The sequence below is a fragment of the Marmota monax genome, unplaced genomic scaffold (genome assembly GCF_021218885.2).
Source record: "Marmota monax isolate L192 unplaced genomic scaffold, Marmota_monax_Labrador192_F-V1.1 WCK01_AAM20220418_F8-fsc00154, whole genome shotgun sequence".
In the NCBI taxonomy this organism is placed as follows: Eukaryota; Metazoa; Chordata; class Mammalia; order Rodentia; family Sciuridae; genus Marmota; species Marmota monax.
The window spans coordinates 1467693-1492291 of record NW_026691933.1 but is presented as its reverse complement, the minus strand read 5'-3'; the positions used below and the strand labels follow the sequence as shown (position 1 = coordinate 1492291).

The following is a 24599-nucleotide window of genomic DNA, read 5'->3' as shown; positions in this document are numbered from 1 at the left end:
GTTTGTGTGAGTTGGACCTATGTTGATTATATCTCTAATCCCCAAAGTGCTCTGAATTTTTTAAGGCTGGAGGAAATTGCAAATGGGAACCTAGAATGGGGCTTTCATTTGACTACCCACCACCTCTTTGCGACTCCACTCCTGGCCAATTCTATCTCCCACTCCCCTCACCCCTTTATTACTTGCTGTATTATCCTTATTAAAAGATGGTTTTCCCCTCACTATTCGCTCTAAGTGAAATTTCTCTAATCTTCATTCTCATAACTTTATGTTGGTGTGGCAGTTACTAATATCGTACACTGGCAGAGGGAAACAAATGACTTCTTGCTATTTTCTCTTGGAAAGCACTAGGTAGTTTATCCTTGGAATTTTTTTTTTTTTTTTGGTGAACATTTTATTAAAGTTAATTTCATTTCATACAGTATCTTTTCCCTGAAAAGATACTCCCCCCCCCTTCATTTCTCCCTTCTTAGTATAATTGTTGAATAGTTTTATTTTAGGGTCAGTTTAAAAATTAGATTTCACCTGTGTGAGTAGGACTTCTATGTGTTGTATTAAAGTGATAAATACTGCTACATAATTAATGCTTTAAAAATCACTGATTACCAAAAATATGGTGTAATTATCACCTTGATAGATAAAGTGGTAGCATCATAAGTAGGATGTTACTTTTTTTCCTGTCTTCTTTTTCTTCCTTTTAAGAGTTTTATTTTTTAGTCAATTAGATATTTTATCTATCATAACTGCCGTAAGTTATCTCTTTTCTGAAAGGGCAGCCTTGGATTTAAAACACATACTGAGTGACCATGAGGAATGTGGAGAGGGGTTCAGTCTATACCTTGGATATTTTTGTTTTAATATCTCATTACTACTTTATTATTTTGCTACTTTGTTCTCACGTCACAAGGAGAGATTGTTGTGGACAATCATTAGAGAGGAATGAAACTGATTAGGAGTCTCCTGCCCTCACTTTTTACCAACTGTCACAATCTGAAATTCCCTCTTAAGAGTCTCATTTATTTTGGTTCTCAAAGGACTTTTTGTTTTTTTCCAAAAATGAAAAGCTCCTGGAGTCACACACCTTTGGCTTTACTTAGCACATAGAGGTGGTACGTTCCAGAGATTGAACCAGAGGTAAATGTCTCTGACATTAGAGTTTTACATTCCAAAATAGTCTGGTCCCTACATGCAATCTATGCAACTGTAGTTTGTGTATTCTTCTATGCTTTAGAGAATACATGAATCTCTCAGGTATATTTACATTTATCCACTTAATCTAAGTGAAAAATTAACGTAAGTCAGATTGGTCATTTCATTTCTTTGAATAATTTAGGCTAACAGTGGCCAAAAACATGGCCATCTATTCATATTAAACTTGGTTAGAAAACGTGAAACTTTCAAAACTTTAAATTAGGGATCCTCCATCAAAATTCAGCATAAAATAACACGTAGGCTCAAGTCATGAAAGATAATACTCATTTTGGAAAGTATTTAGAAAGAATACTTCCTTCATATCAATACCAAATCTTTGCACTTTTTTGGTCTGTATTGGAAAAGCATTGCTGAATAAAATCTGGACACATAGGTTCCCAATTATAGAACTGATTGCTTAAAAACTAAATTATAGGGGCTGTGAGTATAGCTCAGTGGTAGAGTACATATTTAGCATGTGTGAGGCCCTGGGTTCAATCCCCAGCACCAAACAAAAACTAAATTACAGTGGTGAGAGAAGCAATTTTTAAAACATCAGAAAAGAAAATTTTAAACACTCACAAAAATTTTTACCTTGTTTTGTTTTGCCTGTTGTCACTCAAGTTTCTCCAGTATTCAAGTCAAGTAAGAGAACTCTTTATGTACTTGTATTATGTTGTAGCTTGGTTATAGAGTTTAGGACTATGAATTTCCTTTTCCATTTTATGTCTTTATCCCTGATAAACACTGTATTGGCAAATTATTTCCATTGATTATAATAGCAGAAGTTAATAAAGCCTTAATACAGTTTCAGATATATTCAGATGAAGAGTGAATTACAGGATTTCTGTAGTTGACTTAAACTTTTTAGCAGTCTTCAAATGTAAGCATAAGTATTTTGTTGGAGTTTGTGGATGAAGAGCTTATTTAATTTATCCTGTGACCACATTTTATAATTTAGTACAAATAAGGATGATCTTGTTTGAGAGCAGTAGAAATGAGTGGGGTGAATGCATGTGAAGTTCATGTTTCTTACATGAGTTCTATACATAGTGTTTAATAATAATGCTGTTTTCTAGCCATGTTCATAGTTAGAAACATTCATTGTATCTTGTTAACAAATGCATTCATAGAAATTCTTATTCCTTGATGAGATATGTTTTTCATGCTTTTTGATGTAACAGACATGGTCTTATTGAGAAGCTATATCTTTTGTAGCGAAAATCTTTCTCCTTTCCTGTCCAGTTATCTTTCTTGTCCACCAATTTTGTGTTAAAAACCTATATTCACTTTGGATTGTGTATATATTGTACCTAATGAATCTTCCAGCCCTATTTTTAAACACATTTCAGTTTTTAAGCTTAGAGGGGAAAGGTCCACTATTGGAGAACCTGGGAGCCAGGCTTTTTATTTATCTTACCTTCCATTTTTGCTTCATTTTACAAGTGAAAAAAATAGAATTACAGAATTTAAATTACTGTAGTGTCATCTAGTTAACAGGTGGTTGAAGGTACTTCTTGCATCTGGTTTGTATTTAGACCCTGTGTTCATTCTTTTACACTAAGGGGATGCTTGAACCCATTTTTAGAACTATACATATTGCTTTATTTTTGTTGGTAAATTCTTTTGATTTCTGATTAGAGTGATCTTATAAAAATAATCTTAGCCTTTTGAATTTGACAGAATCCTTCTTAATTTTTTTATGAATATGTGAATTCCTAGATTATTTGATATCTTGCTTATTAATCTCTAGAAAAGTTTACTTTTTAGGTTTTGTTCCTCAGAGAATAATAATAGCTAGTAGCAAGAGTTATGCCACACACTGTGCTGAATGCTTTATATTATTTCATTACTGTTTTTACATCAACTTGAGAAGTATTATTTCTATTTTATATCTTAGATAAGAAAATTTAGGTGTAGAGAAGTTAAGCTACTTGCCTAAGGTATTGTAGCAAATAAAGTAAGAGTGACTTCTGACTTCTTGTTAGAGGATAAGCCTTTGGCAGTTTTGAATCATGTAGATACTTTTGATTTCAGTCAGGGAATTAATTTATGATGTTATAAAGGCAGGGAGCAATGTTAGTAATTTGAGGATATCTTGTAAAGGTATTAAAAAAAGGAATATTGTTAAATTAAGGCTTACTATATACATTGTAGCAGGCCAGGCAGTTTTGGAATTATAATGAAAATGTCTAGCATAGTCTGCCTTCAGTAATTTTCATTGCACAAAAATTAAAATCATTAAAAAATTAAATGATGGTAGAAAACTAAAATTAATCAAATATTAGGATACATACTTTTCTATAGTAGTAGCAATTCCCTCAACTCTAGTTAAGTGATCATTATGGTCAAGAAAGAGTTAGTGAATGTTGAATTTGAGTAATTTTTTTAAAGGATTTGGATAAGTGAATGGAAGGAAAAGCATGTATGTATGGTTTGGAAAGGGAGGAGCAGCTGCTGCTTATAGTTCAGCCTTTTCAGTGTGATATGTTACACCACTCACCTCTCATATGAATTCTATGTGTAATAACATACTGTAAGTTTAGATTATGTATTGTAAAAGGAAACTAACATTTAGTGGGCACCTACTATGTACCAGGTATTATATGTCAGTAAAGCTTTGATGGCAAAAGAGTTGTACTCGATAGGGAATAAAAATCTTCAAGTAGAGGAGTGAATGTTGAATGTAGGGCTTTTAAGAGTATTTCCAGAATGGAATGCAGAAGGATCAAATGTAGAAGAGATTTGGGATGAAGTTATAGGACTTGTTTCATATTAGGAACTCATACCTTTATTGAATGAACAAATGAATGAATGAGAGAACAAAGGGATTAGAAGTATGATTTGAAAAAAAAAACTATGCATCAGAGATACCCCAGCGGCTCAGAATCTGGAGGGTTTAAAAAATATCCTTTTAAAGAGTTTGCTTAATGATTCTTAAGCAGCCCACTCAGTACTAACTTTGCAGAAATTCTGCAGTAGGCTATTGGTGTTAAGGAAGAAACAGAAAATATAAAAATCTTGGAAAAGATTGCTTTTATATATTTTTGGGGGGCATTGTTTTGTTTGTTTATGAGTAGCAAAGGCTTTGTAGTTAGCTATTTTTGAGTTTAAGCTCTGTCACTTACTGGCTGTATGGTTTTGTAAATTTCAGACTCAGCAGGTCTTTTTTTTCCCCCCATCTAGTTTGGAGATCATTTATTTTACTTTTTTTTTATTTATCTTACTTTTTTTCATGGTATAACTGTATCTATAAATATGTGTGTGTGTGTGTGTGTGTGTGTATGTGTATATATATTTCAACACAGTGGCTGGCACATAGTAAAAAACACAATAAATACATCCTAATATTGTAATTATAATCAGTTGGCTCCCTTTTGTTTTGAATTGAAGTTCATAAAGAAAGGAACACAGTGTCTTTGGCTTATTTTCTTATCTCCTGTGTCCTTGGCCTGTCTACTAAATTTCTTTGTACCATTGGAATATTTTTGCTAATTTGAGAGATTGGGAAGAAGGTATAGTCAGGACTTGGACATCAATTCTTGAATTGTAAATAGGCATCCACGAAGATTTTAAGATTGTAAGCTTGAGTGATTGGGACAATAAGGGAGTTGGTTTTAAAAAGCTGAGTAAAATTGGAATTTGTTGTTGAATTTGTAATGTTCTACAATTGGAAATGCCTTGAGAAAGTTAAAAATATAGGAACTTCAGGAATGAAGATGGAGTTTGGGGATTCATCATTATAATTTATAAATTTGAAGCTAACAAAATGAGAATTCAAAGAGAAAAAGAAAAGATTGAATATCATTGTTCCTTCTTTAAAATATCCTGGATGTGTGATTCAGCTTCTTGAGCATCACAATGAGTGAGCACATGTGGCTTGTGGTGAGTCATCAGTATATGCTGTCCATCTCCTATTTCATCCCATTTTCTAAGAGGCAAAATCTTTTCATCAAGAGGAAAGTTCATGGTAGGGATGACTTCCTCTTGTCCAGCATGCTCCATCTCCCCCAACATGTAGAAACAGTTACATGCTTAAGAGTATAGGCAGATATGTGGAATGGCTAAAATGTAGCTTCAAGCAATATGTTCCCTGCAACAAAAATCCACTGTTAAAAGCATTTGAATGCTCCCCTGTAATTCTGTTGGAACTTACAGCTGCTCTTTCTGCTGCTGCTGCTTTTTTTTTTTTTTTTCCCAGAGACTACCTATCTGTAATAGCCATAAGCACTATCTGTATTAGCCACAAGAAAAAAAGAAGCAAGAGCAAAGCAATTAAGTAATAATAATGCTATAACAATGGGTGATGTAGCTTACCAAGCACTTAAAATATCCATGAATTATTTAACAATGAAAGATAAGGTGATATTATTGGATTAAAGTTTTAAATTTGGTTCTTTAAAGTATGATAATGATTAATATTACTTTTGTGCTGATTTGTGTGTGGGTTGTTTTATAACTTTGAGGTCCTTTACATCATAAAACAAAAGATAATTGATTTGTATTATAGCAAAATGGTACATAATTTTTAAGGACCATTTTGTATAATTTTAATAATTTTGTTTTGAAATAATTTTTTCAAAAACTTTTCCCAAACTATTGGTTTAAATTCCAGTTATTTTTACCTATTCCTTGCAACTAAGAAAGGAAGATGTAGTCTGTCTTATCTTTTATCCTTCTTTCTGCCCACTCCTGACACCTGAGAAGAATATTCATCTGTTCTGATACTGAATAGTCCATCTATAAATATTTTCTCCTCCCTTGAAGTTACTTGCCCTTTGTGAAAATGAAATATTCTTGAGAAAATGGGTCTTTATACCTTCTTTGTATTTAGTGTGACTAGGTTTTTTTTTTCCCCCCCCCCAGGAGTATAAAGTCTTGAAAGGGGAATTAAGTTGTTAAAGATTTTATAGTTTAATATTAGTTTCAGACTGTAAAAATGTAAACTATGTTTTTGTATTGGTCTACAGTAGTATTTGCTTATTTGAGTTTTAGAAAATCTTTTAATTAAATAAAATGTACTTTTCTTCTGTAAGCATTTTAAAAATTCATTTACTTTGAGAGTGCAAAAATAGTATTTATGAAACTTCCTTTAGTGAATTAGGGGAAATTCACATAAAATTATAGAGCTGAAAAAAGTTTTTGAGAAATAATTTAATTCACTTCACCTACAAATGAAACAGGTTCAGAGTTGAGAAATGTCTTTCCAGGACTGTTTCTAGTTATTAACTGATACTATTGTTGAATTTTCTTAAATTTTTTTTTATGAATTATAGTAGTTGTAAATATCTTAGTAGCTGGACTAACATAATATATGTTTTTAAAATTTTCTTCCTTTTTTTTTCTTTTTTTGGTGGTACTAGGGATTGAACCCAGGAGCGCTTTACCATTGAGCTGTATCCATAGCTCCTAAATTGCCTAAGCTGCCCTGAAATTTGTGATCCTCTGCTTCAGCCTCCTGAGTATCTGGGATCACAGTCATGTGCCTCTGTGCCACCATAGTGTATGTTAAGGTAGTGTTGTTTGAGGCCTAGTAAAAACATGCATCAGACTTCTTTAGTGTTTTGTTAGAGGAATATAGTTTGGCACAAATGAAAAACTAATTATATGGTTTTTAGCATAACATTTTAAATCAAGTTTAAAAACTTGGCTTTGAAGACAAATGTTATGCTGTCTGGGTGCCAGGACAGATTACTTTTGTAAAGGGAATGCTTTATTGATTGATTGATTGATTTGTTTTGTTGGGCTTTGAAATCAGGGGTTTTGCATGCTAGACAACTGTTGAGATATTGAGCTATTGAGATATATATATATATATATATATATATATATATTTTTATTCTTGAAGCAAGGTCTCACTGAGTTGCCTGGACTGGACTCCAATTTTTGATTCTCCTGCCTCAACCTTCTGAGTAGTTGGACAGGAGGTGCCACCAAGCTGGGCGAATGCTTTTTTAAAAATATGCTTTGTTAATGTTTCAGAGATTTGTATATTTGGGTTTCATTTATTTAAAGACATTAAGTGGAATATGTAAAATTAGTTATTTCTAGTCCCTTTATAAAGTTTTGTTTTTGAAATAAATATTAGCTTTTCAGAATCCCTATGAAGTGGTACCATTATATAATTATCATTTTAAAGATGAGGAAACTGAGGTATTTTTAAGTAGTAGGTCTGTAATTTGAACTCTGAGGTAGTCTCCTTATAGAACTCACTGTTATACTGTCTCTAATTGGGATGTATTATATTCAACAAGGTTGGTTAAATTATTAGCCCAGTTTTTAAGAATGTTCATTTTAAATGTCCATACTTTAAAAAATAAATATCTTTGCTGCTACATATTTACATAGTTAGTACAAATATGAAATATATAGGGGGTCTTAGTGATTAGTTTATTGATTTGATTAACCTGTATCATCAAATGCAGGCTAGATGATATAATTTTTTATTGGCCATTTCAGTACTGTGAAGGGTATGTATTGTATCTAATGTGATAAAACTGACATTTGCTGATTAATTCAGGGCAACTTAATTTAGGAAAGATATATTTGGAAGTTATATGTAACTTCAAAATGAAGACATATCTGAAGCTGCAGTTTGAAAATGAGTAATCTGATGCATTATAAAAAGTCATTTTTCACTGTATAAACACAAATGGAAGTCAAAAAAAATAGAACTTAGATCACTTTGAGAAAGGTAATTTTTCTTTTTTAGACTCAGGACTTGATAGTTGGCTCTAAAATAATGATTATATGGATTAAAGGAAACACATGGGTTATTAGAATTTTTTTTCTAAAATAGGATGAAGAAGATTGTTATCACTGGAGTACATGACCTACTTGGATGTATTTTATCTAAAAAGTACACAGATTTTTAGTGAAAGCTTGTGTGTTTTCTGTTGAAAGTCTTAATAATTTTTTTTTGTAATAAAAAAGTAGATGATGGAACAAAGGAAAGAGTTTTAGAGTCTTCTTTTTTGCCTTTTTGTGGTTAATTTGTTATTCATATAAAAGACTAATTGGGAATATTATTGCTTCCAGTATGCCCTTCAAAGGGAGTGAGAGTGCTATATAGATTTTTGGAAATTAATCTTTTAAAAGACATTCTTTCTTAGCATTTACTTCATTACTTGGCACTGGGGGTGAAAGTATTCCTTGATTGCTATTGTCTTGTTTGTGAATGGCCTGCCTACCTTGTTTCAGGATAGCTAAATAAAACAGTACTTTGATTTTTTTTTTTTTTTTTAAGTGAAGCAGGTTTTAAAATTGATGGTAAAACTATGAGAAGAAATAAGAAAAATGTAACTAACTTGTGGCTATGTGGAAATTTTGGATACAACTAACACCAGCAAGATTACTGTACTATGATGGGGGGGGAAGGGGAAAAGAAATAATTGAAAAAATGTGATGTAATTCAGCCTCTGGAATAGCTGGGATTACAGGCATACACCATCACACCTAGCCAGACTTGTGTGTTGTATAGTAGCTAACATAAATGTGATAGGTTAGTATCAGTTTCCTTTTATATAGGATGATGTGGTTTTTGTCTCATACCAAGATTTAGTCAGTGGTTTGTCCCTCAGAGTAGAAATGGAATTAGATTTTGGCAGAAAAAAATTATAGGTGGGGATGAGGAAATAAGTATATTGCTTATTTTTCTTTATGTTGCCTAAAATTTCATATTTCTGTTTTATAACTGCTTGATCCGTTGTTGTCAGTTTCAGTTAACATAATTCTTTTCCAAAAGTGTGAAATCTTGTGAGTTTTTAAGTTTTCACCATAAAGAGCAGTTTGTTTTTATTTTGAAGAATAATTGATGATAGGAATAATAAAGGATTTTTCCTTAGGATAAAGGTATATTAAGTAATTTTGGAATTATGGAATATTTTGTAAAGTAAGGACCCATTTGAAAATGCAATGATATTACAGATTTTTTTTTTCAATGAGCTAGAATTGGAATTTAAAGAATTGAGCTGCACTCATTTTTGTTTTCAGAAGGTAATAGGATATCTCTTGTCTGTCTATAAATGTATAAAACTAGGAAGGAAAGAGTTTATGCCATCCAGTTTGTTTTGGAAAAATTAGTCTTCAGTAAATATCTAGTAAGTATCAATTATGTAAATGAATACTTTTGGTGGTGCTGAGTAACATAAAGACATATTGGAAATAGTGCCTGCTGTTAGGAAACTCACATGTATAATATTAGGCCATATCATAAATGCTCTGAAGGTAAAACTTTTGGAATCCTGGGAAAGGAAATCAGCATTTTCCAGGGAAGATAGAAAAAAGCTTCTTGGTGGAGATAATAATCAAAGCAGACCTTCAGGAATGAGTAAAATATTGATAGGGAGAAATAAGATTAATATGCCAATAAAGAGAACAGAGGGAGGAAAGAAAGTGGTGTGGGGAAAGTAAAGGTTGAAGTTGAGGATGCTAGGTGGTTCCTTGACTGGAATGTTCAATGATACAAGACAGTGACATATTTATAGAACCTGATATATGGTAGGTGCTTAATAAGTGCTTAAGTTAAATTAAATTTGTAAGATATGTTGGAATTGAGGGAAGTTTGGAAGTTATTGAGTTCTGCTCTCACTCTGATTTATTTTATAGACAGTGTGAAGACATGATCTGTTGTAGACATGATGAGAGAAGAAACGTACCTTTAGATTTCTTTTTGTTGATTCATGATGATAAGAATAATAGCCAAGTTAATACAGTGTGTATTATATTGCCAGTCATTGTTCTAAATGCTTTACATATGTTAATTCTTCAGATACCTAACCATATGAACTAGGTACTTGTTTTCCCTTATTATAGATGAGAAAACTAGCACAGAGTGTAAATTGCTTGCCACATATCATCTAGCTAGTTTGATAAACTAAACTGTCAATTATTTCTCTTGTTTTATTTTGGAAGTTACCACTCAAACGTAAAACAAAAGTAAAACATTGATTTTGGGGGTTGATTGATGCTTGAATTTTAATCCAGTTTTACTATTTTTTTTGAAGCAGTTACTTCTCTGAGCCATAGTTGCCCAGTGTTTAAACAGATAGAACATCTGTTTATATAGGTGTTGATGAAGGTTGGAAATAACATGCAACTTACAGCAAAATAATAATCTTAAAATCATTTAATGGTAGCTGTAGTTACAGTTATCACATAGGAATATTGAAAGTAATCACTTCAGTTTTGTGCTGAACATGTGCTCAATTCTGTGCTGAACACTGTAGTATATACAGAAAATTAAGGCATGATTTTAGACTTGAGGCTTTTAGTTCCAGAGATGAAATTAATATATGTGAAATAATTAAGAATGGCTTATGAGTATTTAGTTGGGGAAGTTAATAAGGGCTGTGTTATTTGGGTAATTTATGAAGGAGATGATCTTGATCAGATCCTTGGAAAACCAATAAATAGGAAATGATAGATAAAAGGGGAAGAAGATTTCACATTATAAGATATGTAAATTAAATTAAAAGTGTCATGATAGCAGAAATAATGTCTCTGTTCATTCTCTAATAGCCTCATTCATACTATTTAATAATGCCTAATTAATATTTTATTGATGAACTGAAGTCAGGAAGGAGTTTCATAATATTTGGGTGAGGGTTTAGTTAGGAAATTGCCCTACTTGGGATTGAGATATTTGTTAGGAGCTGTGAGATAAAAGTAGGTTATTTCATTTATACTTGTCTTGCCTTATTTTAGAAGAATTTTAAATGGGACAGAATGGTTTGGAAATGAATTTAGGTTGTGTATATTATTAAGAATCATAAAAGTTGAATTTATACAGTAGTATTCTGGATTAAGCTTTTTAGTCAATCTTAAACAGCTTTTTTTGAGATACAATTCACATACTATAAAATTTGCCTTTAAAAGTGTATGATTGAGTGGTTTTTAGTATATTCACAAGACTGTTCAGTCATCTTCACACTACATTTTAGAACATTTTTATCACCCCCCAAAATCCCTGTACCCCTTAACAGTTAATCTTAATTTCCTCTTCTCTCAATCTTTAATAAACAGTAATTTACTTTGTGTGTTTGTGGATTTGCCTATCTGGGACCATTTCATATAAGTGAAAGCATACAATTTGTGGCCTTTGTGATGGGCTTCTTTCATGGGGCATATATTGACTGCTTTAATCTATGTCTTTAGTAGTGGTAGTTGGCCTGGTGTAGCAGCAGAAGGGTTGGGGAAACATTGCTAAGATTTTTTGAAAGGATAATGATAGGAATGGATTGAAGGTTATAAGGAAGTCTCTAGATAAAGAAAAAATCATAAGGGGAGGAAAATATTTATTGAATACTTAGTGCCATTCACTGTTATTTCTTTGAATTCCAATGATAACCTCATAGTTTTAGTATCATTACTTATGCATTGTGAATTTGTTTATGATCTCATGTCTGCAATCGTAGACTGTGTATGGTCACGGGTAGTCAGTGGTGGAACAAACATTTCACTTGTCTTTTTGATTCTAAGGTCCATATTCTTTGCTACCTGCTTATTTGTTCCCCAGATTTCAAGGTTTAGGCCTGAAAGGACTGGAGGATGTTGGTGCTGACACAGAAGGGTCCAGGTTCTTCCACTCAAGAGTCTTTTTTGTGGCAGATTAAACATTTACTTCAATGCAATGAGAAAATATTAGAGGGAATTTTTAAGCAATTAATATATCTCTTTATAGCTAATATTGTCTTAGTCTACTTGGCAAATTTTCCTGGGAATTAGCTACTGTGTTGTGTGTGTGTCTCTGTGTGTGTCTGTCTGTCTGTCTCTGTCTGTCTGTCTCTCTCTCTCTCTCTCTCCCTCCTGCTGGGGATTGAAACTAGGGCTCCTTGCATACTAGGCAAATGAGCTACATCCCCAACCATGTTTATATTATGTGTCACAGGGTCTCTAAGTTGCTGAATCTGGTCTCTAACTTTCAGTCTCCCTTCCTGCTCAGCCTGGCTAGGAGCTGGGATTAAAGCCCTGCACCACTGCTTGTTGGAACACTCACTATATTCTTTAACTTAAGTTCTTAATACCAGACTGCCTTTTTGAGTTTCAGTGTAATATGAAGAAAAGGGTGGCAAAGCTGAAAGTTAGATATGGAAGTGCATATTGGGATTAATTTAATTAATTGGGACTTTAATTTCATTTAAAATTTGGTAATTGTATCTTTTGCAAAAATTTTATATGATCTTTATTTTTGTGATATATCAAGATCATATTGGGGTGGAATTCTTTCAACTTCAGTATAGTATTAGATTTTCGAAGATAGGTTGTGCTAAATCATTAAGGTATCTTTCTAGTGCTATTCTTCCCTTTTGTAGGCTGTAGTGGCATATGCTGTATTCCATGTAATAACTTATTTGTGTCTCTTTGATATAATTTTTATTATACCTTGTTATTCCAGTTTATTTTTGATATGGGATTTTTTAAAAAAAAGATTGTATTTCCATTTAGTGATTTAATATTAATAGCAGTCTGCTGCCTTCAAATAATTTATTTGCTGTGAGATATTTTTTGCAAAGCAAAAATATGAACCCTTGTGTTAAGTAAAAGTACCTTGTGAACTATATGCTTTTAATAAGTAAACATGAATTCTCAGAATTAAAAATAATATTCAATTTTGTTTTGCCAGTGCTTTCTATACTACAATTGTAACTGGTTTTTCTACTTAAAAACACTTTTTCTGCAAGTGGATTTCTTTTAGAAATATACAATGAATAACATGTCAGCTATTCTTATCAGATTACTGCTTAATACTTTATTTCTTTCATCTCTTTGTTTTTTAAGAGCAAGAGAGCATTATTGATGACTATCTCCAAATCCACTTCCCCCACCCTAGAGTCAATTACTATTGTGACAGACTCACTATTTCTTGGATAAAACTCATTTATATTTTACTATTCATTTCTGCCAGTTCAGGCCTCCCCTCTTACCTAACCTAATTACATTTCTACTGCTATTCTTTCAGTCATCAAAGCTTTGATAGCTTTAAAAGTGCTTTTAAAATCTCTATATTGCCATCTCTGAGTATTTTCTAAGTCTCACCCCCAGCCAAAATCAGCATTGTAGTTTTTCTTTCTTCTATTGTTGAAATAGTGCAAGAAGCTTTATCTTGATTCTGTAGGGTACAGAGGAACATTTTTTTTTTTGGTTTAATTTCTCCCAGTTCTTATAAGTTTCATAAAATTTCATAGGATAAACTTTGCCTTTTTCAGTTTATGGTGCCTTGTTTTAAGCCATTTAGAAAACAGCACTTTGTTTCTTCCATATAGGAAAGTATAAAGAAGTAAAATAGGTTCATAATTTGACTTCCTAAATAAGCCCAGTGACATGTTTTAAGTTAATGTAAATTTATGTCTATGTATTACATATCTTTAGAATACATAGTGATTGAATGTTGGACTGGCAACTCGGTGGCTAGGTGCTAGTCACATGGTAAGGAAAATTATCCTTTAGTAATATTTTTGTGAATTGTCTTAATATTTTCATCATGGGCATTACCCATTCAGAAATTCTTTTAATTAAGAAAAAGTTGTAGTACACCTACATGGTTAGAACATTTAAAGCAGAATGATAAATGTAAAAAGCAAAATTTTTCCTTCCCTTCATCCTGTGAGTTGGCAATAACTGCTATTTACTATTTCTTGTGTTTTTCTTCTAGAAGAGAAAAACTATTCATGTTCTAGTATTATATAATGTTATTGTTATTGATATATTTCCACTTTACACATATATGTTTCCCTTTTTATATTTTATATATTTATATATATTTTATATATATTTATATATATTTTATATATTTTATATTTATATTATTTTTGAGATATTTCAAGGTAGCCACAGAATATGATTTCCTGGCATAGAGTAGACATTACACAACACAGGTAAGTTTGGAAATATTTTTGAGCTATTTTTTGGTGACACAAATGTAATTAAAAGCAATATAAAAATACATACAAGGGGCTGGAATTGTGGCTTAGTGGTAGAGAGCTTGCTTAGTAAGTGTGAGGCACAGTGTTCGATACTCAGCACCACATTAAAAAAAATAAAGTTATTGTGTCCATCTACAACTAAAAAAATTTTTTTAAAAATACACACAAATACAAACCATTTATTAAGAAAGTAGAAAGTTGGAAGGCATTAGACCTTTAGATTTTTGTTGGGGAATCACTATTTAACTTTAAATGTGTCAAATGGAACGACTTTTTTTCCCTTTTGTTTATTTTTTATTGTATATATTTAAGAAGTACAAGATGGTGTTTTGAGTAAGCATACCTTGTGTAATGAATGATTCCCACAATCAAACTAACATATCCATTAGTTGACATTATTACATTTTTGTTTGTGTGGTGAGAACACTTAAGGTCTTTCTACTTTCTTAGCACATTTCAAGTATGAGTCCATCATTACTAACTAGGCTGTGCCTTAGATCTCTAGTAACTATTCATGTTATAATTGAAAGTCTATATTTTGATCAACTTCTCTCCATATCCCTTTCCTCCTAGTTGCTAACAGCCATCATTATATTCTGTTTTCTAAGTGTGACTATTTTAGGTTCCGCATATAAAGTAAAAATCTTAATATTTGTTTTTCAGTAATTTCAGTATAATGTACTTGTGATTTTGGTTGTATTTATCTGGCTAAAATTTTCTTAAGTCTCTTAAATTCAGAAATCTCTTTTATTAAACTATGAGTTTTCAGGCATCATTTCTTCTTTCTTTTTACTTTTGGGACTAAATATGTCACTTTTTTCATTGTCTGCTCAGTCCTGGAGGCCCTCTTCCTTCCCTCTCTTTCAGAATGGATAATTTCTACTGATTTGCCTTCAACTTCATTAATTCTTTCCTCTATCACCTCCATTCTGCTGATAAACTCATTCAGTGCTTTTTATGTATATGTGTGTTTGTGTACACACACACACACACACACAATATCAGATATGTGTGTGTGTATGTTATGTATATATAGATGCATATCTATATACATACACACATATGTATCTGATACTGCATTTTCCACCAAAGGAATTTCCATTTGTTTCCTTTATAATTTTGTTTTTTTCTGGTGATGCTTTCTATATTATTAAATATAAGTGTATTTTTCTTTACTTCATTGTAATAGTCATAGTTGATGTCACCACTGTAAAATTTCAACATTTGGGTCATTTTCAGACTGTCTTCTGTTGAAGGTCTTTTCCTGGGAAAATGAGTACATTTTCCTGGTTTTTCACTAGTGGGATAATTTTGATTTATATGAATGAACTACCCTTCATTATCTGTTCTTTTGTTAATAAACATTTGTTGTACCGCCACCATTGAATCTTCATGAAGAATGCTGTTGTGAACATAGGTATACACATTGGCATAGCTAGATGTTTTTGTTTTTCTTAGAAATATGCCTAGACGTAGAATTGCTGGTCCAGATGGTGTGTGTTTTCCATAGTGGCTATAGCATTTTGCATTCTAATTGGCAATGTGTGAAAGTGCCTTAGTATATTTTTCATTTGCATTTTTAAAATTCACAGAGTGAGCATCTTTTCATTTAATAGCTTTTTATTACTTTTTCTACAAATGGTGTCTTTTGCCTTAACTTCTTTCTTTATCTCTTCCTTTCCTATTTGGCTGTCATCAACTTCTAAGGTATTTATATAGTAAAGAAATGAACTTTGTTTCTGAGTAAAAATAATTTTTTTTCTGTTGGTCATTTTTTTGGGTTATTTTTAGTGTTGTTTTTTTTTTAAAGGAATTTTTAATTTTCACAAAGTTGTATCTTTTGGAGTTTCTAGTGTTATAGTCTGGAAGCCTCCCCTACTCCTGGGTTAGAAATTATCTCACATTTTCTTTTAAAACTTATGTTTGAGGGCTGGGGGTGTGGCTCAGTAGCAGAGAGCCTGCCGCATACGTGAGGCACCTGGGTTCTATCCTCAGCATCATGTAAAAAATGAATAAACAAAATTAAAAAAAACCCTTATATTCACACCAGTTTGTGTCTTCATATGTGTACTTAGGATAATAATGTCCATCACATTCCACCATCATTTCTAACCCCATGCCCCTTCTGTTTTCCCTCCCACTCCTCTGTCCTATCTAGAGTCCCGTTTAGCAGTGGTTAAATATACTTAAATTGCTGTATAACAACTATTACTATCATCCATCCCTAGAACCTTTTCATCTTCCCAAAGTGAAACATTAAATAATAATTCTTCCTCCTTTTCATTCACTTCAGGTCCTTGGTAATTGTCATTCTTATGTCTCTGTAAATTTGACTTTTCTACAAACCCCATATAAACGGAATCATATAGTCGTTTGTGAGTAGTTTTTCACTTAATGTCAGCAAGATTCTCCCATGTTACAGATGTGTCAGAATTTCTTTCCTTTTTAAGGCTGAATAATATTCTGTTGGATGTGTATATCACATTTTGTTTAGTCATTCCCCTGTTGATGGACACTTGGATTACTCCCACCTTTTTTCTGTTGTGAATAATGTTGAGTATGGGTATACAACTAGTTGTTCAAGTTCCTAATTTCAATTATTTGGGTATATACCCAGAAGTGGAATTGGTGTATTATGTGGTAATTCTGTTTTTTGAGGAACCATGACAACTGTTTTTCTACAGGGGCAGCATTATTTTACTTTACCAATAAAACATATAGGAGTTCCAATTTCTTCATGTTGTTACCAACATTTGATACTTTATGTGCTTTTGATAGTAGTCATTCTAGCTAATGTGAAGAGTATCTCATTGTCATTTTGATTTATATTTCCTTAATTATTAATGATGGGGACCATCTTTTCATTTACTTATTGGTCATTTGTATATTTTCTCTACAGAAATGGCTGTTCAAGTCCTTGGTCCATTTTAAAAATTGGACTTTTCTCATGAAAAAAGAATGAAATTATGTCAGTTCCAGGAAAATGGATGGAACTTGAGAACATTATGTTAGGCAAAATAAGCCAAATTCTGAAAGTAAAAGGTCCTATTTTTTTCTGATATGTGGATGCTAGAGAGAAAAAGGGAAAAGAAAAGTGGTGGTGGGAAATCTGATGAAAATTGAAGGGAGATTAGTAGAGCAGAGGAAAGGGACTGGGGGAGGGAGAAGAAGAGGGAAAAGGAAAATACTGGGGAATGTTATTGACCAAATTATATTGTTACATGCTGTGCATGTATAAATATGTAACAGTGGAAAAAAATACATAACAGTGAATACTATCATTATATATGTGTTCTAATGTACCAATAAAATATGGAAAAAATAAAACCAAAAAACTGGGCTTTTTTTGTTGAATTATAGTTGTTTATATTATATATTAATCTTCTTCTGATATATGATTTGCAAATATTTTCTCCTATTCCATGGTTACCTTTGCACTGTGTTCTTAGAATCTTTGATTTTGATGAAATCCAATTAATCTATTTTTTTCTTACCTTTACTTTTGTCATATTTAAAAAAACAGCCAAATTCAGTGTTATGAAGCTTTCCACTGTTTTCCTTCAAGAGTTTTGTTCATAGTTTTAGCTCTTTCGTTTAGGCCTTTCATCCATTTTGAGTTAATTTTTGTATATGGTGTAAAGATTTAACTTAATTCTTTTGCACTTTCCCTAGCACCTTTCTTGGAAAAGACTGTTTTTTCCTCTTTTGAATAAGTATGGTACACTTGTTAAATCATTTGATGATAAACCTGAGGATTTGTGTCTGGGCTCTGTATTCTGTTCATTAGTGTGTATGTTAATTCGTGTTTATGCCCATTTCGGTTATTGTAGTTTTGTAGAAAGTTTTGAAATCAGAAAGTGGGAAATCTCCAGATTTGTTCTTTTTCAAGATTATTTTGTCTATTTGGGGCCCTTGAGATTCCACATGAATTGTAGGATAAATTTTTATATTTTTCTGGTGGATTTTGATGGGAATTAAATGAATCTGTAGATTGATATGCGTAACTCTGAATTCCGTAAAATGCAATTATGCCGAGATCCAGATGGCAAATTTAAAATTCTAAGCCTTTTAATTCCATTTAAAATCTTAATAGGAGGAAATGAGATCAGAGTATGTATTAGCTATCCAAAGGAAAAGTTTTTACTAAAGACAACTTGGAGGAAAAGAGGGATTGAGGGAAGGAAGAGGGTGTTTTTTTTTCTGGTGCTGGGGATTGAACCCAGGGTCTTGTGCATGCAAGGCAATCACTCTTACCAGCTGAGCCTGATGAAGAAAGAGATTTTAAATGAATGCCTTTTTATAGATTTGTTATATAATCTGGTATATATGTCTTCTGAAGTTACTTTAAAAAAAAAAGACTTTCTGATAGATATTGTCTTCTGAAGTTGCATTCAAAAATGACTTTTTTGAATACTGAGAACTAAAGAGAAAACTCAAGGGCTTTGTAAAAACATGGTGACAGGATTTATGAATTTAAAGTTCTTTTTAGAAAGGTAAGGGTAAAAAAGGTTCACTGTGGTATTTTTTCATATTCTGAAAAATATTATGACTAGGAGAGCAGTCCATATGCATGCCTAGAGAAATACTATGAAAAACATTTAATTGATTTGAAGTCTGTTTTCATTAATATAAAAAAATTTAAAACAAGTTTTTAGTTGGAAGTGATTACATTCTTAAATTGCAATTTAAAGAGTTCAAGATACCAGATTCCAATTATGAGACAGACGTTTTTAGTCAGAGAAAAAGTGACAAACTCTTTTATCATCTGCTTGTAAAAAGTTTATTTTTTAATGATGACTGTCAAAATTTTGAGAGTTCATGGAAATATGTTAATTGAGGATAATATGCAGTTATTTCAAGAGTAAAACGTAATAGGTTTTAGGTTAATGGAAGCTAGTTTACTTTTTTTGGCACCATGGATTGAATCCAAGGGCACTTAACCACTGAACCATATCTCCAGCCCTTTTTAAAATATTTTATTTAGAGACAGGGTCTCCGGAGTTGCTTAGAACCTCAATAAATTGCTGAGGCTGGCTTTGAACTCCCGATCATCCTGTCTCAGCCTCTGGATCCCTTGGAATTACAGGCTTGTGCCACTGTGCCTGGCTGTTAGTTTACATTTGGAAGTATTAAAGCTCTTATTTGGAAGTATTAAAAACATTTAGTATTTAATATCTTTCCTATATTTTGTTTTTCTTTTTTGTTTAATATTTATTTTTTAATTTTTTAGGTGGACACAATATCTTTATTTTACATTTATGTGGTGCTAAGGATCAAACCCAGTGCCTCATGCATGATAGGCGAGCACTCTACTACTGAGCCACAACCCCAGCCCTGTTTTGTTTTCCTTATAGTCTTAAAATGTGAAAAAAAAAAACTATAAATGAAGTTTTATATATTACTATACTTATTACTTAACAAATTACTTAAGACTGTAAAAAGCATTTGGTTTCTGGATCTAACAAACAGAGAAAATCATATCCTAAAAATATGAGGAATGAGTCTGAGAGGCTCAATCATCAAAAATCATACTTTCTCCAGGAGAGAGAGCACAAAAAATAGAAATATCACTTTCTAGAATCACTATTTTTTTGATCAACAAACTTCAAATTTTTGAAAAATTTTGAGTTTTAAAAATACTCAAAACAAACATGAGTCAAAGTTCAGAGAATAAATGTGTGTTGTAAGTATTTAAAATCACAATAGGACTATAGAAATCTCAAAAGAGTGTTAATGTTCATCAAAAAATACTTAATGCTCACATAACTGAAAAAATAAGAAGGATTTAGGTTAAAAAAAAAAAAAAGGGGGCAGATGAGAGGTAAAGAGCCTAGGAAAATACAAAGGAACTACAGAGCAGAGTCAAAAAGGACAAGCTGGGATAACATATTCTCAAACTTGACCTGGGCACACAAAAAATAGTAATATTAAAAGAGCACATTCAAATAAACTGGAGGGGATAGGGTACAGCTACATAAAATTTTCTTTAAAACTTTATAGATTTTTTTTCATATTTTATGACTATTAGAAAAATATAAATTAGGGAAGATATTAAATACTAAATATTTTTAATACTTCCAAATAAGAGCTTTTCAAATGTAAACTAGTTGCCAGGCACAGTGGCACAAGCCTGTAATCCCATGGGCTCCAGAGGCTGAGACAGGATGATCAGGAGTTCAAAGCCAGCCTCAGCAATTTATTGAGGTTCTAAGCAACTCCGGAGACCCTGTCTCTAAATAAAATATTTTAAAAAGGGCTGGAGATATGGCTCAGTGGTTAAGTGCTCTTGGGTTTCCCTCTTAATTCTTAAGAATGGGTGAAAATATTATTCTATGGTCATCATCAAATACTATAATTTAACAGTCGTAAAATCAGCATGTACAGACTTTACAAAGTTTTGTTCTTTTGGGATATTATTTAAGTTTTAAACCCAAGGTAATAGAAACATTAGTTAATGTATGATAGGTAGTTAATATTTCGTAGTTGTTTCCTGAGATTGGAAAATCACTTTGCTCTTATTTATAATACATTAGAAATGATTAAATGAAGCATGATATATCCATACAGTTAAATTCTGTATGCATTTTTAAAATTTTGAGTTTTAAGGAAGAGCATATTTGTTTTGATTATGCTCACCCCAAGGAATTTGAATTGGACTAAGAATATGTTGATCCGATATGGTTAGTTACTTAAATGGAATTTTCTTAAGAGACTTACTACTGTAATATGGTCTCTCGGATATCTTGGTATCATGTAACGCACATAGCAGTAACAGTTATGCTTGTATATGTGTTTAGCATGTGGTTGAGAGAAGATTTTATTGAAAGAATGAATGTGTTATAAGTTAAAATGACCAGGACAGACTTCATGGAGGAATCTGGGGGATGTTGTTGTGAAAACTTTTTTAAGAGAGCTCAGAGGGCTCAGTTTAGAGATAATGTGTGCTTTCCCTTCTAGAAATCCTATAAAGGAGAACAAAATATCTTTCTAAAAATCACTACCTAACTCCCCAAATCCTGAAATTGTGCTCTATTGCCTGTAAGATGAATTAAAATTGTTTCTGTTTCTCATAGATTGTTTTACATTAAACAAGCATCTATTTGGGTATCATATATTCAGTTTCATTTTGTTAACTGGGAGCCAAGTATATTGTTAGCCCCTCTTCCTGTCATTGCCTCATGGCCTGCACTGTTTTGGGTACTCTTTAAATTTGATCCTGTACTCTTTATTTCAGCTAGGTTACAGCTAGTTTTCGTGAATTCAGTAGAAACAGATTATTTGTGTCATATCATGGTCATTTTTGTGCATTTGAGTAATTTTTCTTGACTTTCAGAACTACTGAAGTGTGAGCTGTTAAATTATGCTGACCTCCATCCATTATAGGAGTTCTGTATTTTCCACACCCGAAGGCTTTGCACCAATAAGAGAGTCTGAGTTGGAAGAATAAAACAATATTTGGTAATGAAAGGGTATTACAAATATATCATAGAAACTATGATCTGAGGATCCTGCAGACTAACACTGACTTATGATAATGAGGTAATTCATAGCTGGACAAGGTAGTAGGAACCTGTAGTCTCAGCTACAAGGGAGACTGAAGCACAAGGATCAAGAGTTTGAGGCCAGCCTGTGCAAAATAGTTAGATGTTGTCTCAAATTTAAAAAAAATTTGTATCAAAACTACAAGCATTTAAAATTTAAGGTACCTGCATGGCCTTTGTGTGAATGTGAAAGGAATGGAAAAATTGGAGAGAATGGATGGAAGCCATAATTACAGTTGATATGTATTGTGTGTACTGTCAGGTGCTATGATAAATGCTTAACTTTTTTCTTTTGTTTAATACTCTGAACAATCTCAAGTTAGCTTTCTCTAGTTTTACTGATGAGAGAATCAAGACTCAGGAATTATTATTAAATAATAATTGTATCTATAAGGGTAGAGGCAGGCATCCATTTTGGGAAGTTATGAATATTTTTATATAGAGACAGTTGATAACTGAACCTGAATTTGGCAGGATGAGTAAGGGTTTAGCAGTTGCATTCAAGGTTGGAAGGAAAGCATGTCATATAAGGAGCAGTGTTATTAGGTGGCACAGTGCAGTGAAATAAATTGAACTCTTCAGAAGCTCTCAAGAGTTTGTGTGGCTAGAAAATTTAATGTGGTATCTAGGGCAACTGGAAAGATTGTTAGGAATCAAATATTCAAGGGACTTTTTTGTTTCCCTTAAAAAGAAGTTTTGCTTATATTTTATTTATTATAGTACTGGGAATTGAACCCAGGGCCTCACACATGCTAATCAAACACTCTACCACTGGACTACATCTCCAGCCCCTATTATCATTTTTTAATATGGATAGTGAGGAGACTTTGAAGGTTTAGTCAGTAGAGCAATGTCACAGTTTGAACAGTATGTTTGCCCCTCATTTTTAGTGGTTATATATATATATATATTTAAATATATATATATTTTTAGTTGTAGTTGGACACAGTATCTTTATTTTATTTATTGTTATGTGGTGCTGAGGATCAAACCCAGCTCCTCGCACATGCTAGGCAAGTGCTTTACCGCTGAGCCACAACCCCAGCCCCTCTTTTTTTTTTAAATTTCTTTTATTGGAGAACTATAATTATATATAATATGGGTGAATAGCATTTATTGTAACATTTGAATGTGCATATAATTTGGTCAGTTTCATTATTTAGTACTCTAATTTTTCTTCTCCTCTCTTTCCCCTGGACCCTTTCTTCAACTTCATTGGGCTCTCTTCTAATTTTCATGAGATCTCCCCTCCTTTCCCCTCTTTTTTCTCTCTAGCTTCCACATATGAGAGTAAACCTAAAACCCTTGTGTTTCAGAGTCTAGTTTATTTTGCTTAACATAATGCTCTCAACTGGTATTCATTTTCCTGTAAATGATAAAATTTTAATCTTTTTTTATGGCTGAATAAAACTCCATTGTGTATGCCTATATTCTATTTTTTAAGTCCATTTTTCTATTGACGGACACCTAGGCTGATTCCATATCTTGGTTATAGTGAATTGTTCTGCTATGTAGACATGGGTATGCATGTATCACTAATATACCCCAGGAGTGGTATAGCTGGGTCATGTGGTGATCCCATTCCTAGTCTTTTTGAGGAACTTCCATACTGATTTGCATAGTGATTGTACTAATTCACAACCCCACCAACAGGTGCACTCACACTCAGTTCTTAAACTTCATTGCTCAAGGGGATTTTTCTTTTTATATTAGAAAAAAAAAATCTGCAGATATTATTAAAGTGCAATGATATCACAACAATTTACCTTCCTATTATTTAGCAATGAGTTTGAGTATGGAATAATATAAAATATTCTTACTTTTTCTTTAAAGCCTGCTCATGGTGGATAGTTTTCCCCATGTAGCCCCAAAGTATCCAGCTATTTCTTAAGTAGCCCCCAATATACTGCTTGTTGTTAATTTATTATGAGAATATAGGCTGCCTGGTGCTATGGCGCATACCTATAATCCCAGTAGCTCAGGAGGCTGAGGCAGGAGGATCGTGAGTTCAAAGCCAGTGTCAGCAGAAGCAAGGTACTAAGCAACTCAGTGAGACCTGTCTCTAAATAAAATACAAAATAGGGCTGGGGATGTGGTTCAGTGATTGAGTGCCCCTGCATTCAATTCCTGGTACCAAAAAAGGAGGAGGAGAAGAATATAGGCTGAATCCACTGTGGGCAAAACATTTAAAAATTATATTTATTTTTTGGATTGGAAGAAGAGACCACCATATTAAGTGAAATAAGTCAAACTCAGAAGGTCAAGGGTTATTCATTATGTTTTCTCTCATATGAGGAAGTTAGAGAGGAAAAAGGGAAAGAAAGATGGGGGTGGATCTCCTAAAAATCAAAGGCAGTTTAGTAGAGGAAAGGGACCAAGTGGTAGGAGGCAGGGAGGTGGAGGAAATGCCGGGAGTGATATTGACCAAATTATATTGTTATATTGTGTGTATGTATGAATATGTAACAACAAATCCTATTATTATGTACAACTATAATGCACCAATAAAAATGTTGAAAAAATAAAAATCCAAAAAATTATAATTTTTTAGTAGCAATACATTCAAATGGTGTGAGATAAGATGCAATAAAAATATTTCTCTCATTGTCACCTACCTATTTCCATTCTCTGGAGATAGCTCAAATTGTGGATCTCTCATCTTTTTTAAGGAATGTTTTGTGTCTAGATAATTATGTATTTTATATATTCTTACCCTTTCCCTTTTGAAAATACAAATAGAGCCTACTTAAGACATTGTTCTGTACCTTGCTTTTGTTCAGTTAATACATTTTGGAGATTGTTTCATATCAGTACCTAAAAGCTTCCTCCATCTGCTTTTTATAGCTTTGTAATATTCTGTGGAACAACCTCAGCATATATAACTAGTTCTCCTTTTATTGTCCTTTCCAGTCTTGCTGTTCTAAGCAAGATTGTAGCAAATGAT

At 32.5% G+C, this 24599-nt stretch overlaps 1 protein-coding gene across 2 annotated transcripts in view; it reads left to right on the top strand.

Moving 5' to 3' along the window:
- Positions 1–24599, top strand: part of LOC124091941 (actin-related protein 3) — a 60746-nt gene that overhangs the window by 1445 nt on the left and 34702 nt on the right. The gene's annotated exons all lie outside the window — the stretch shown is intronic.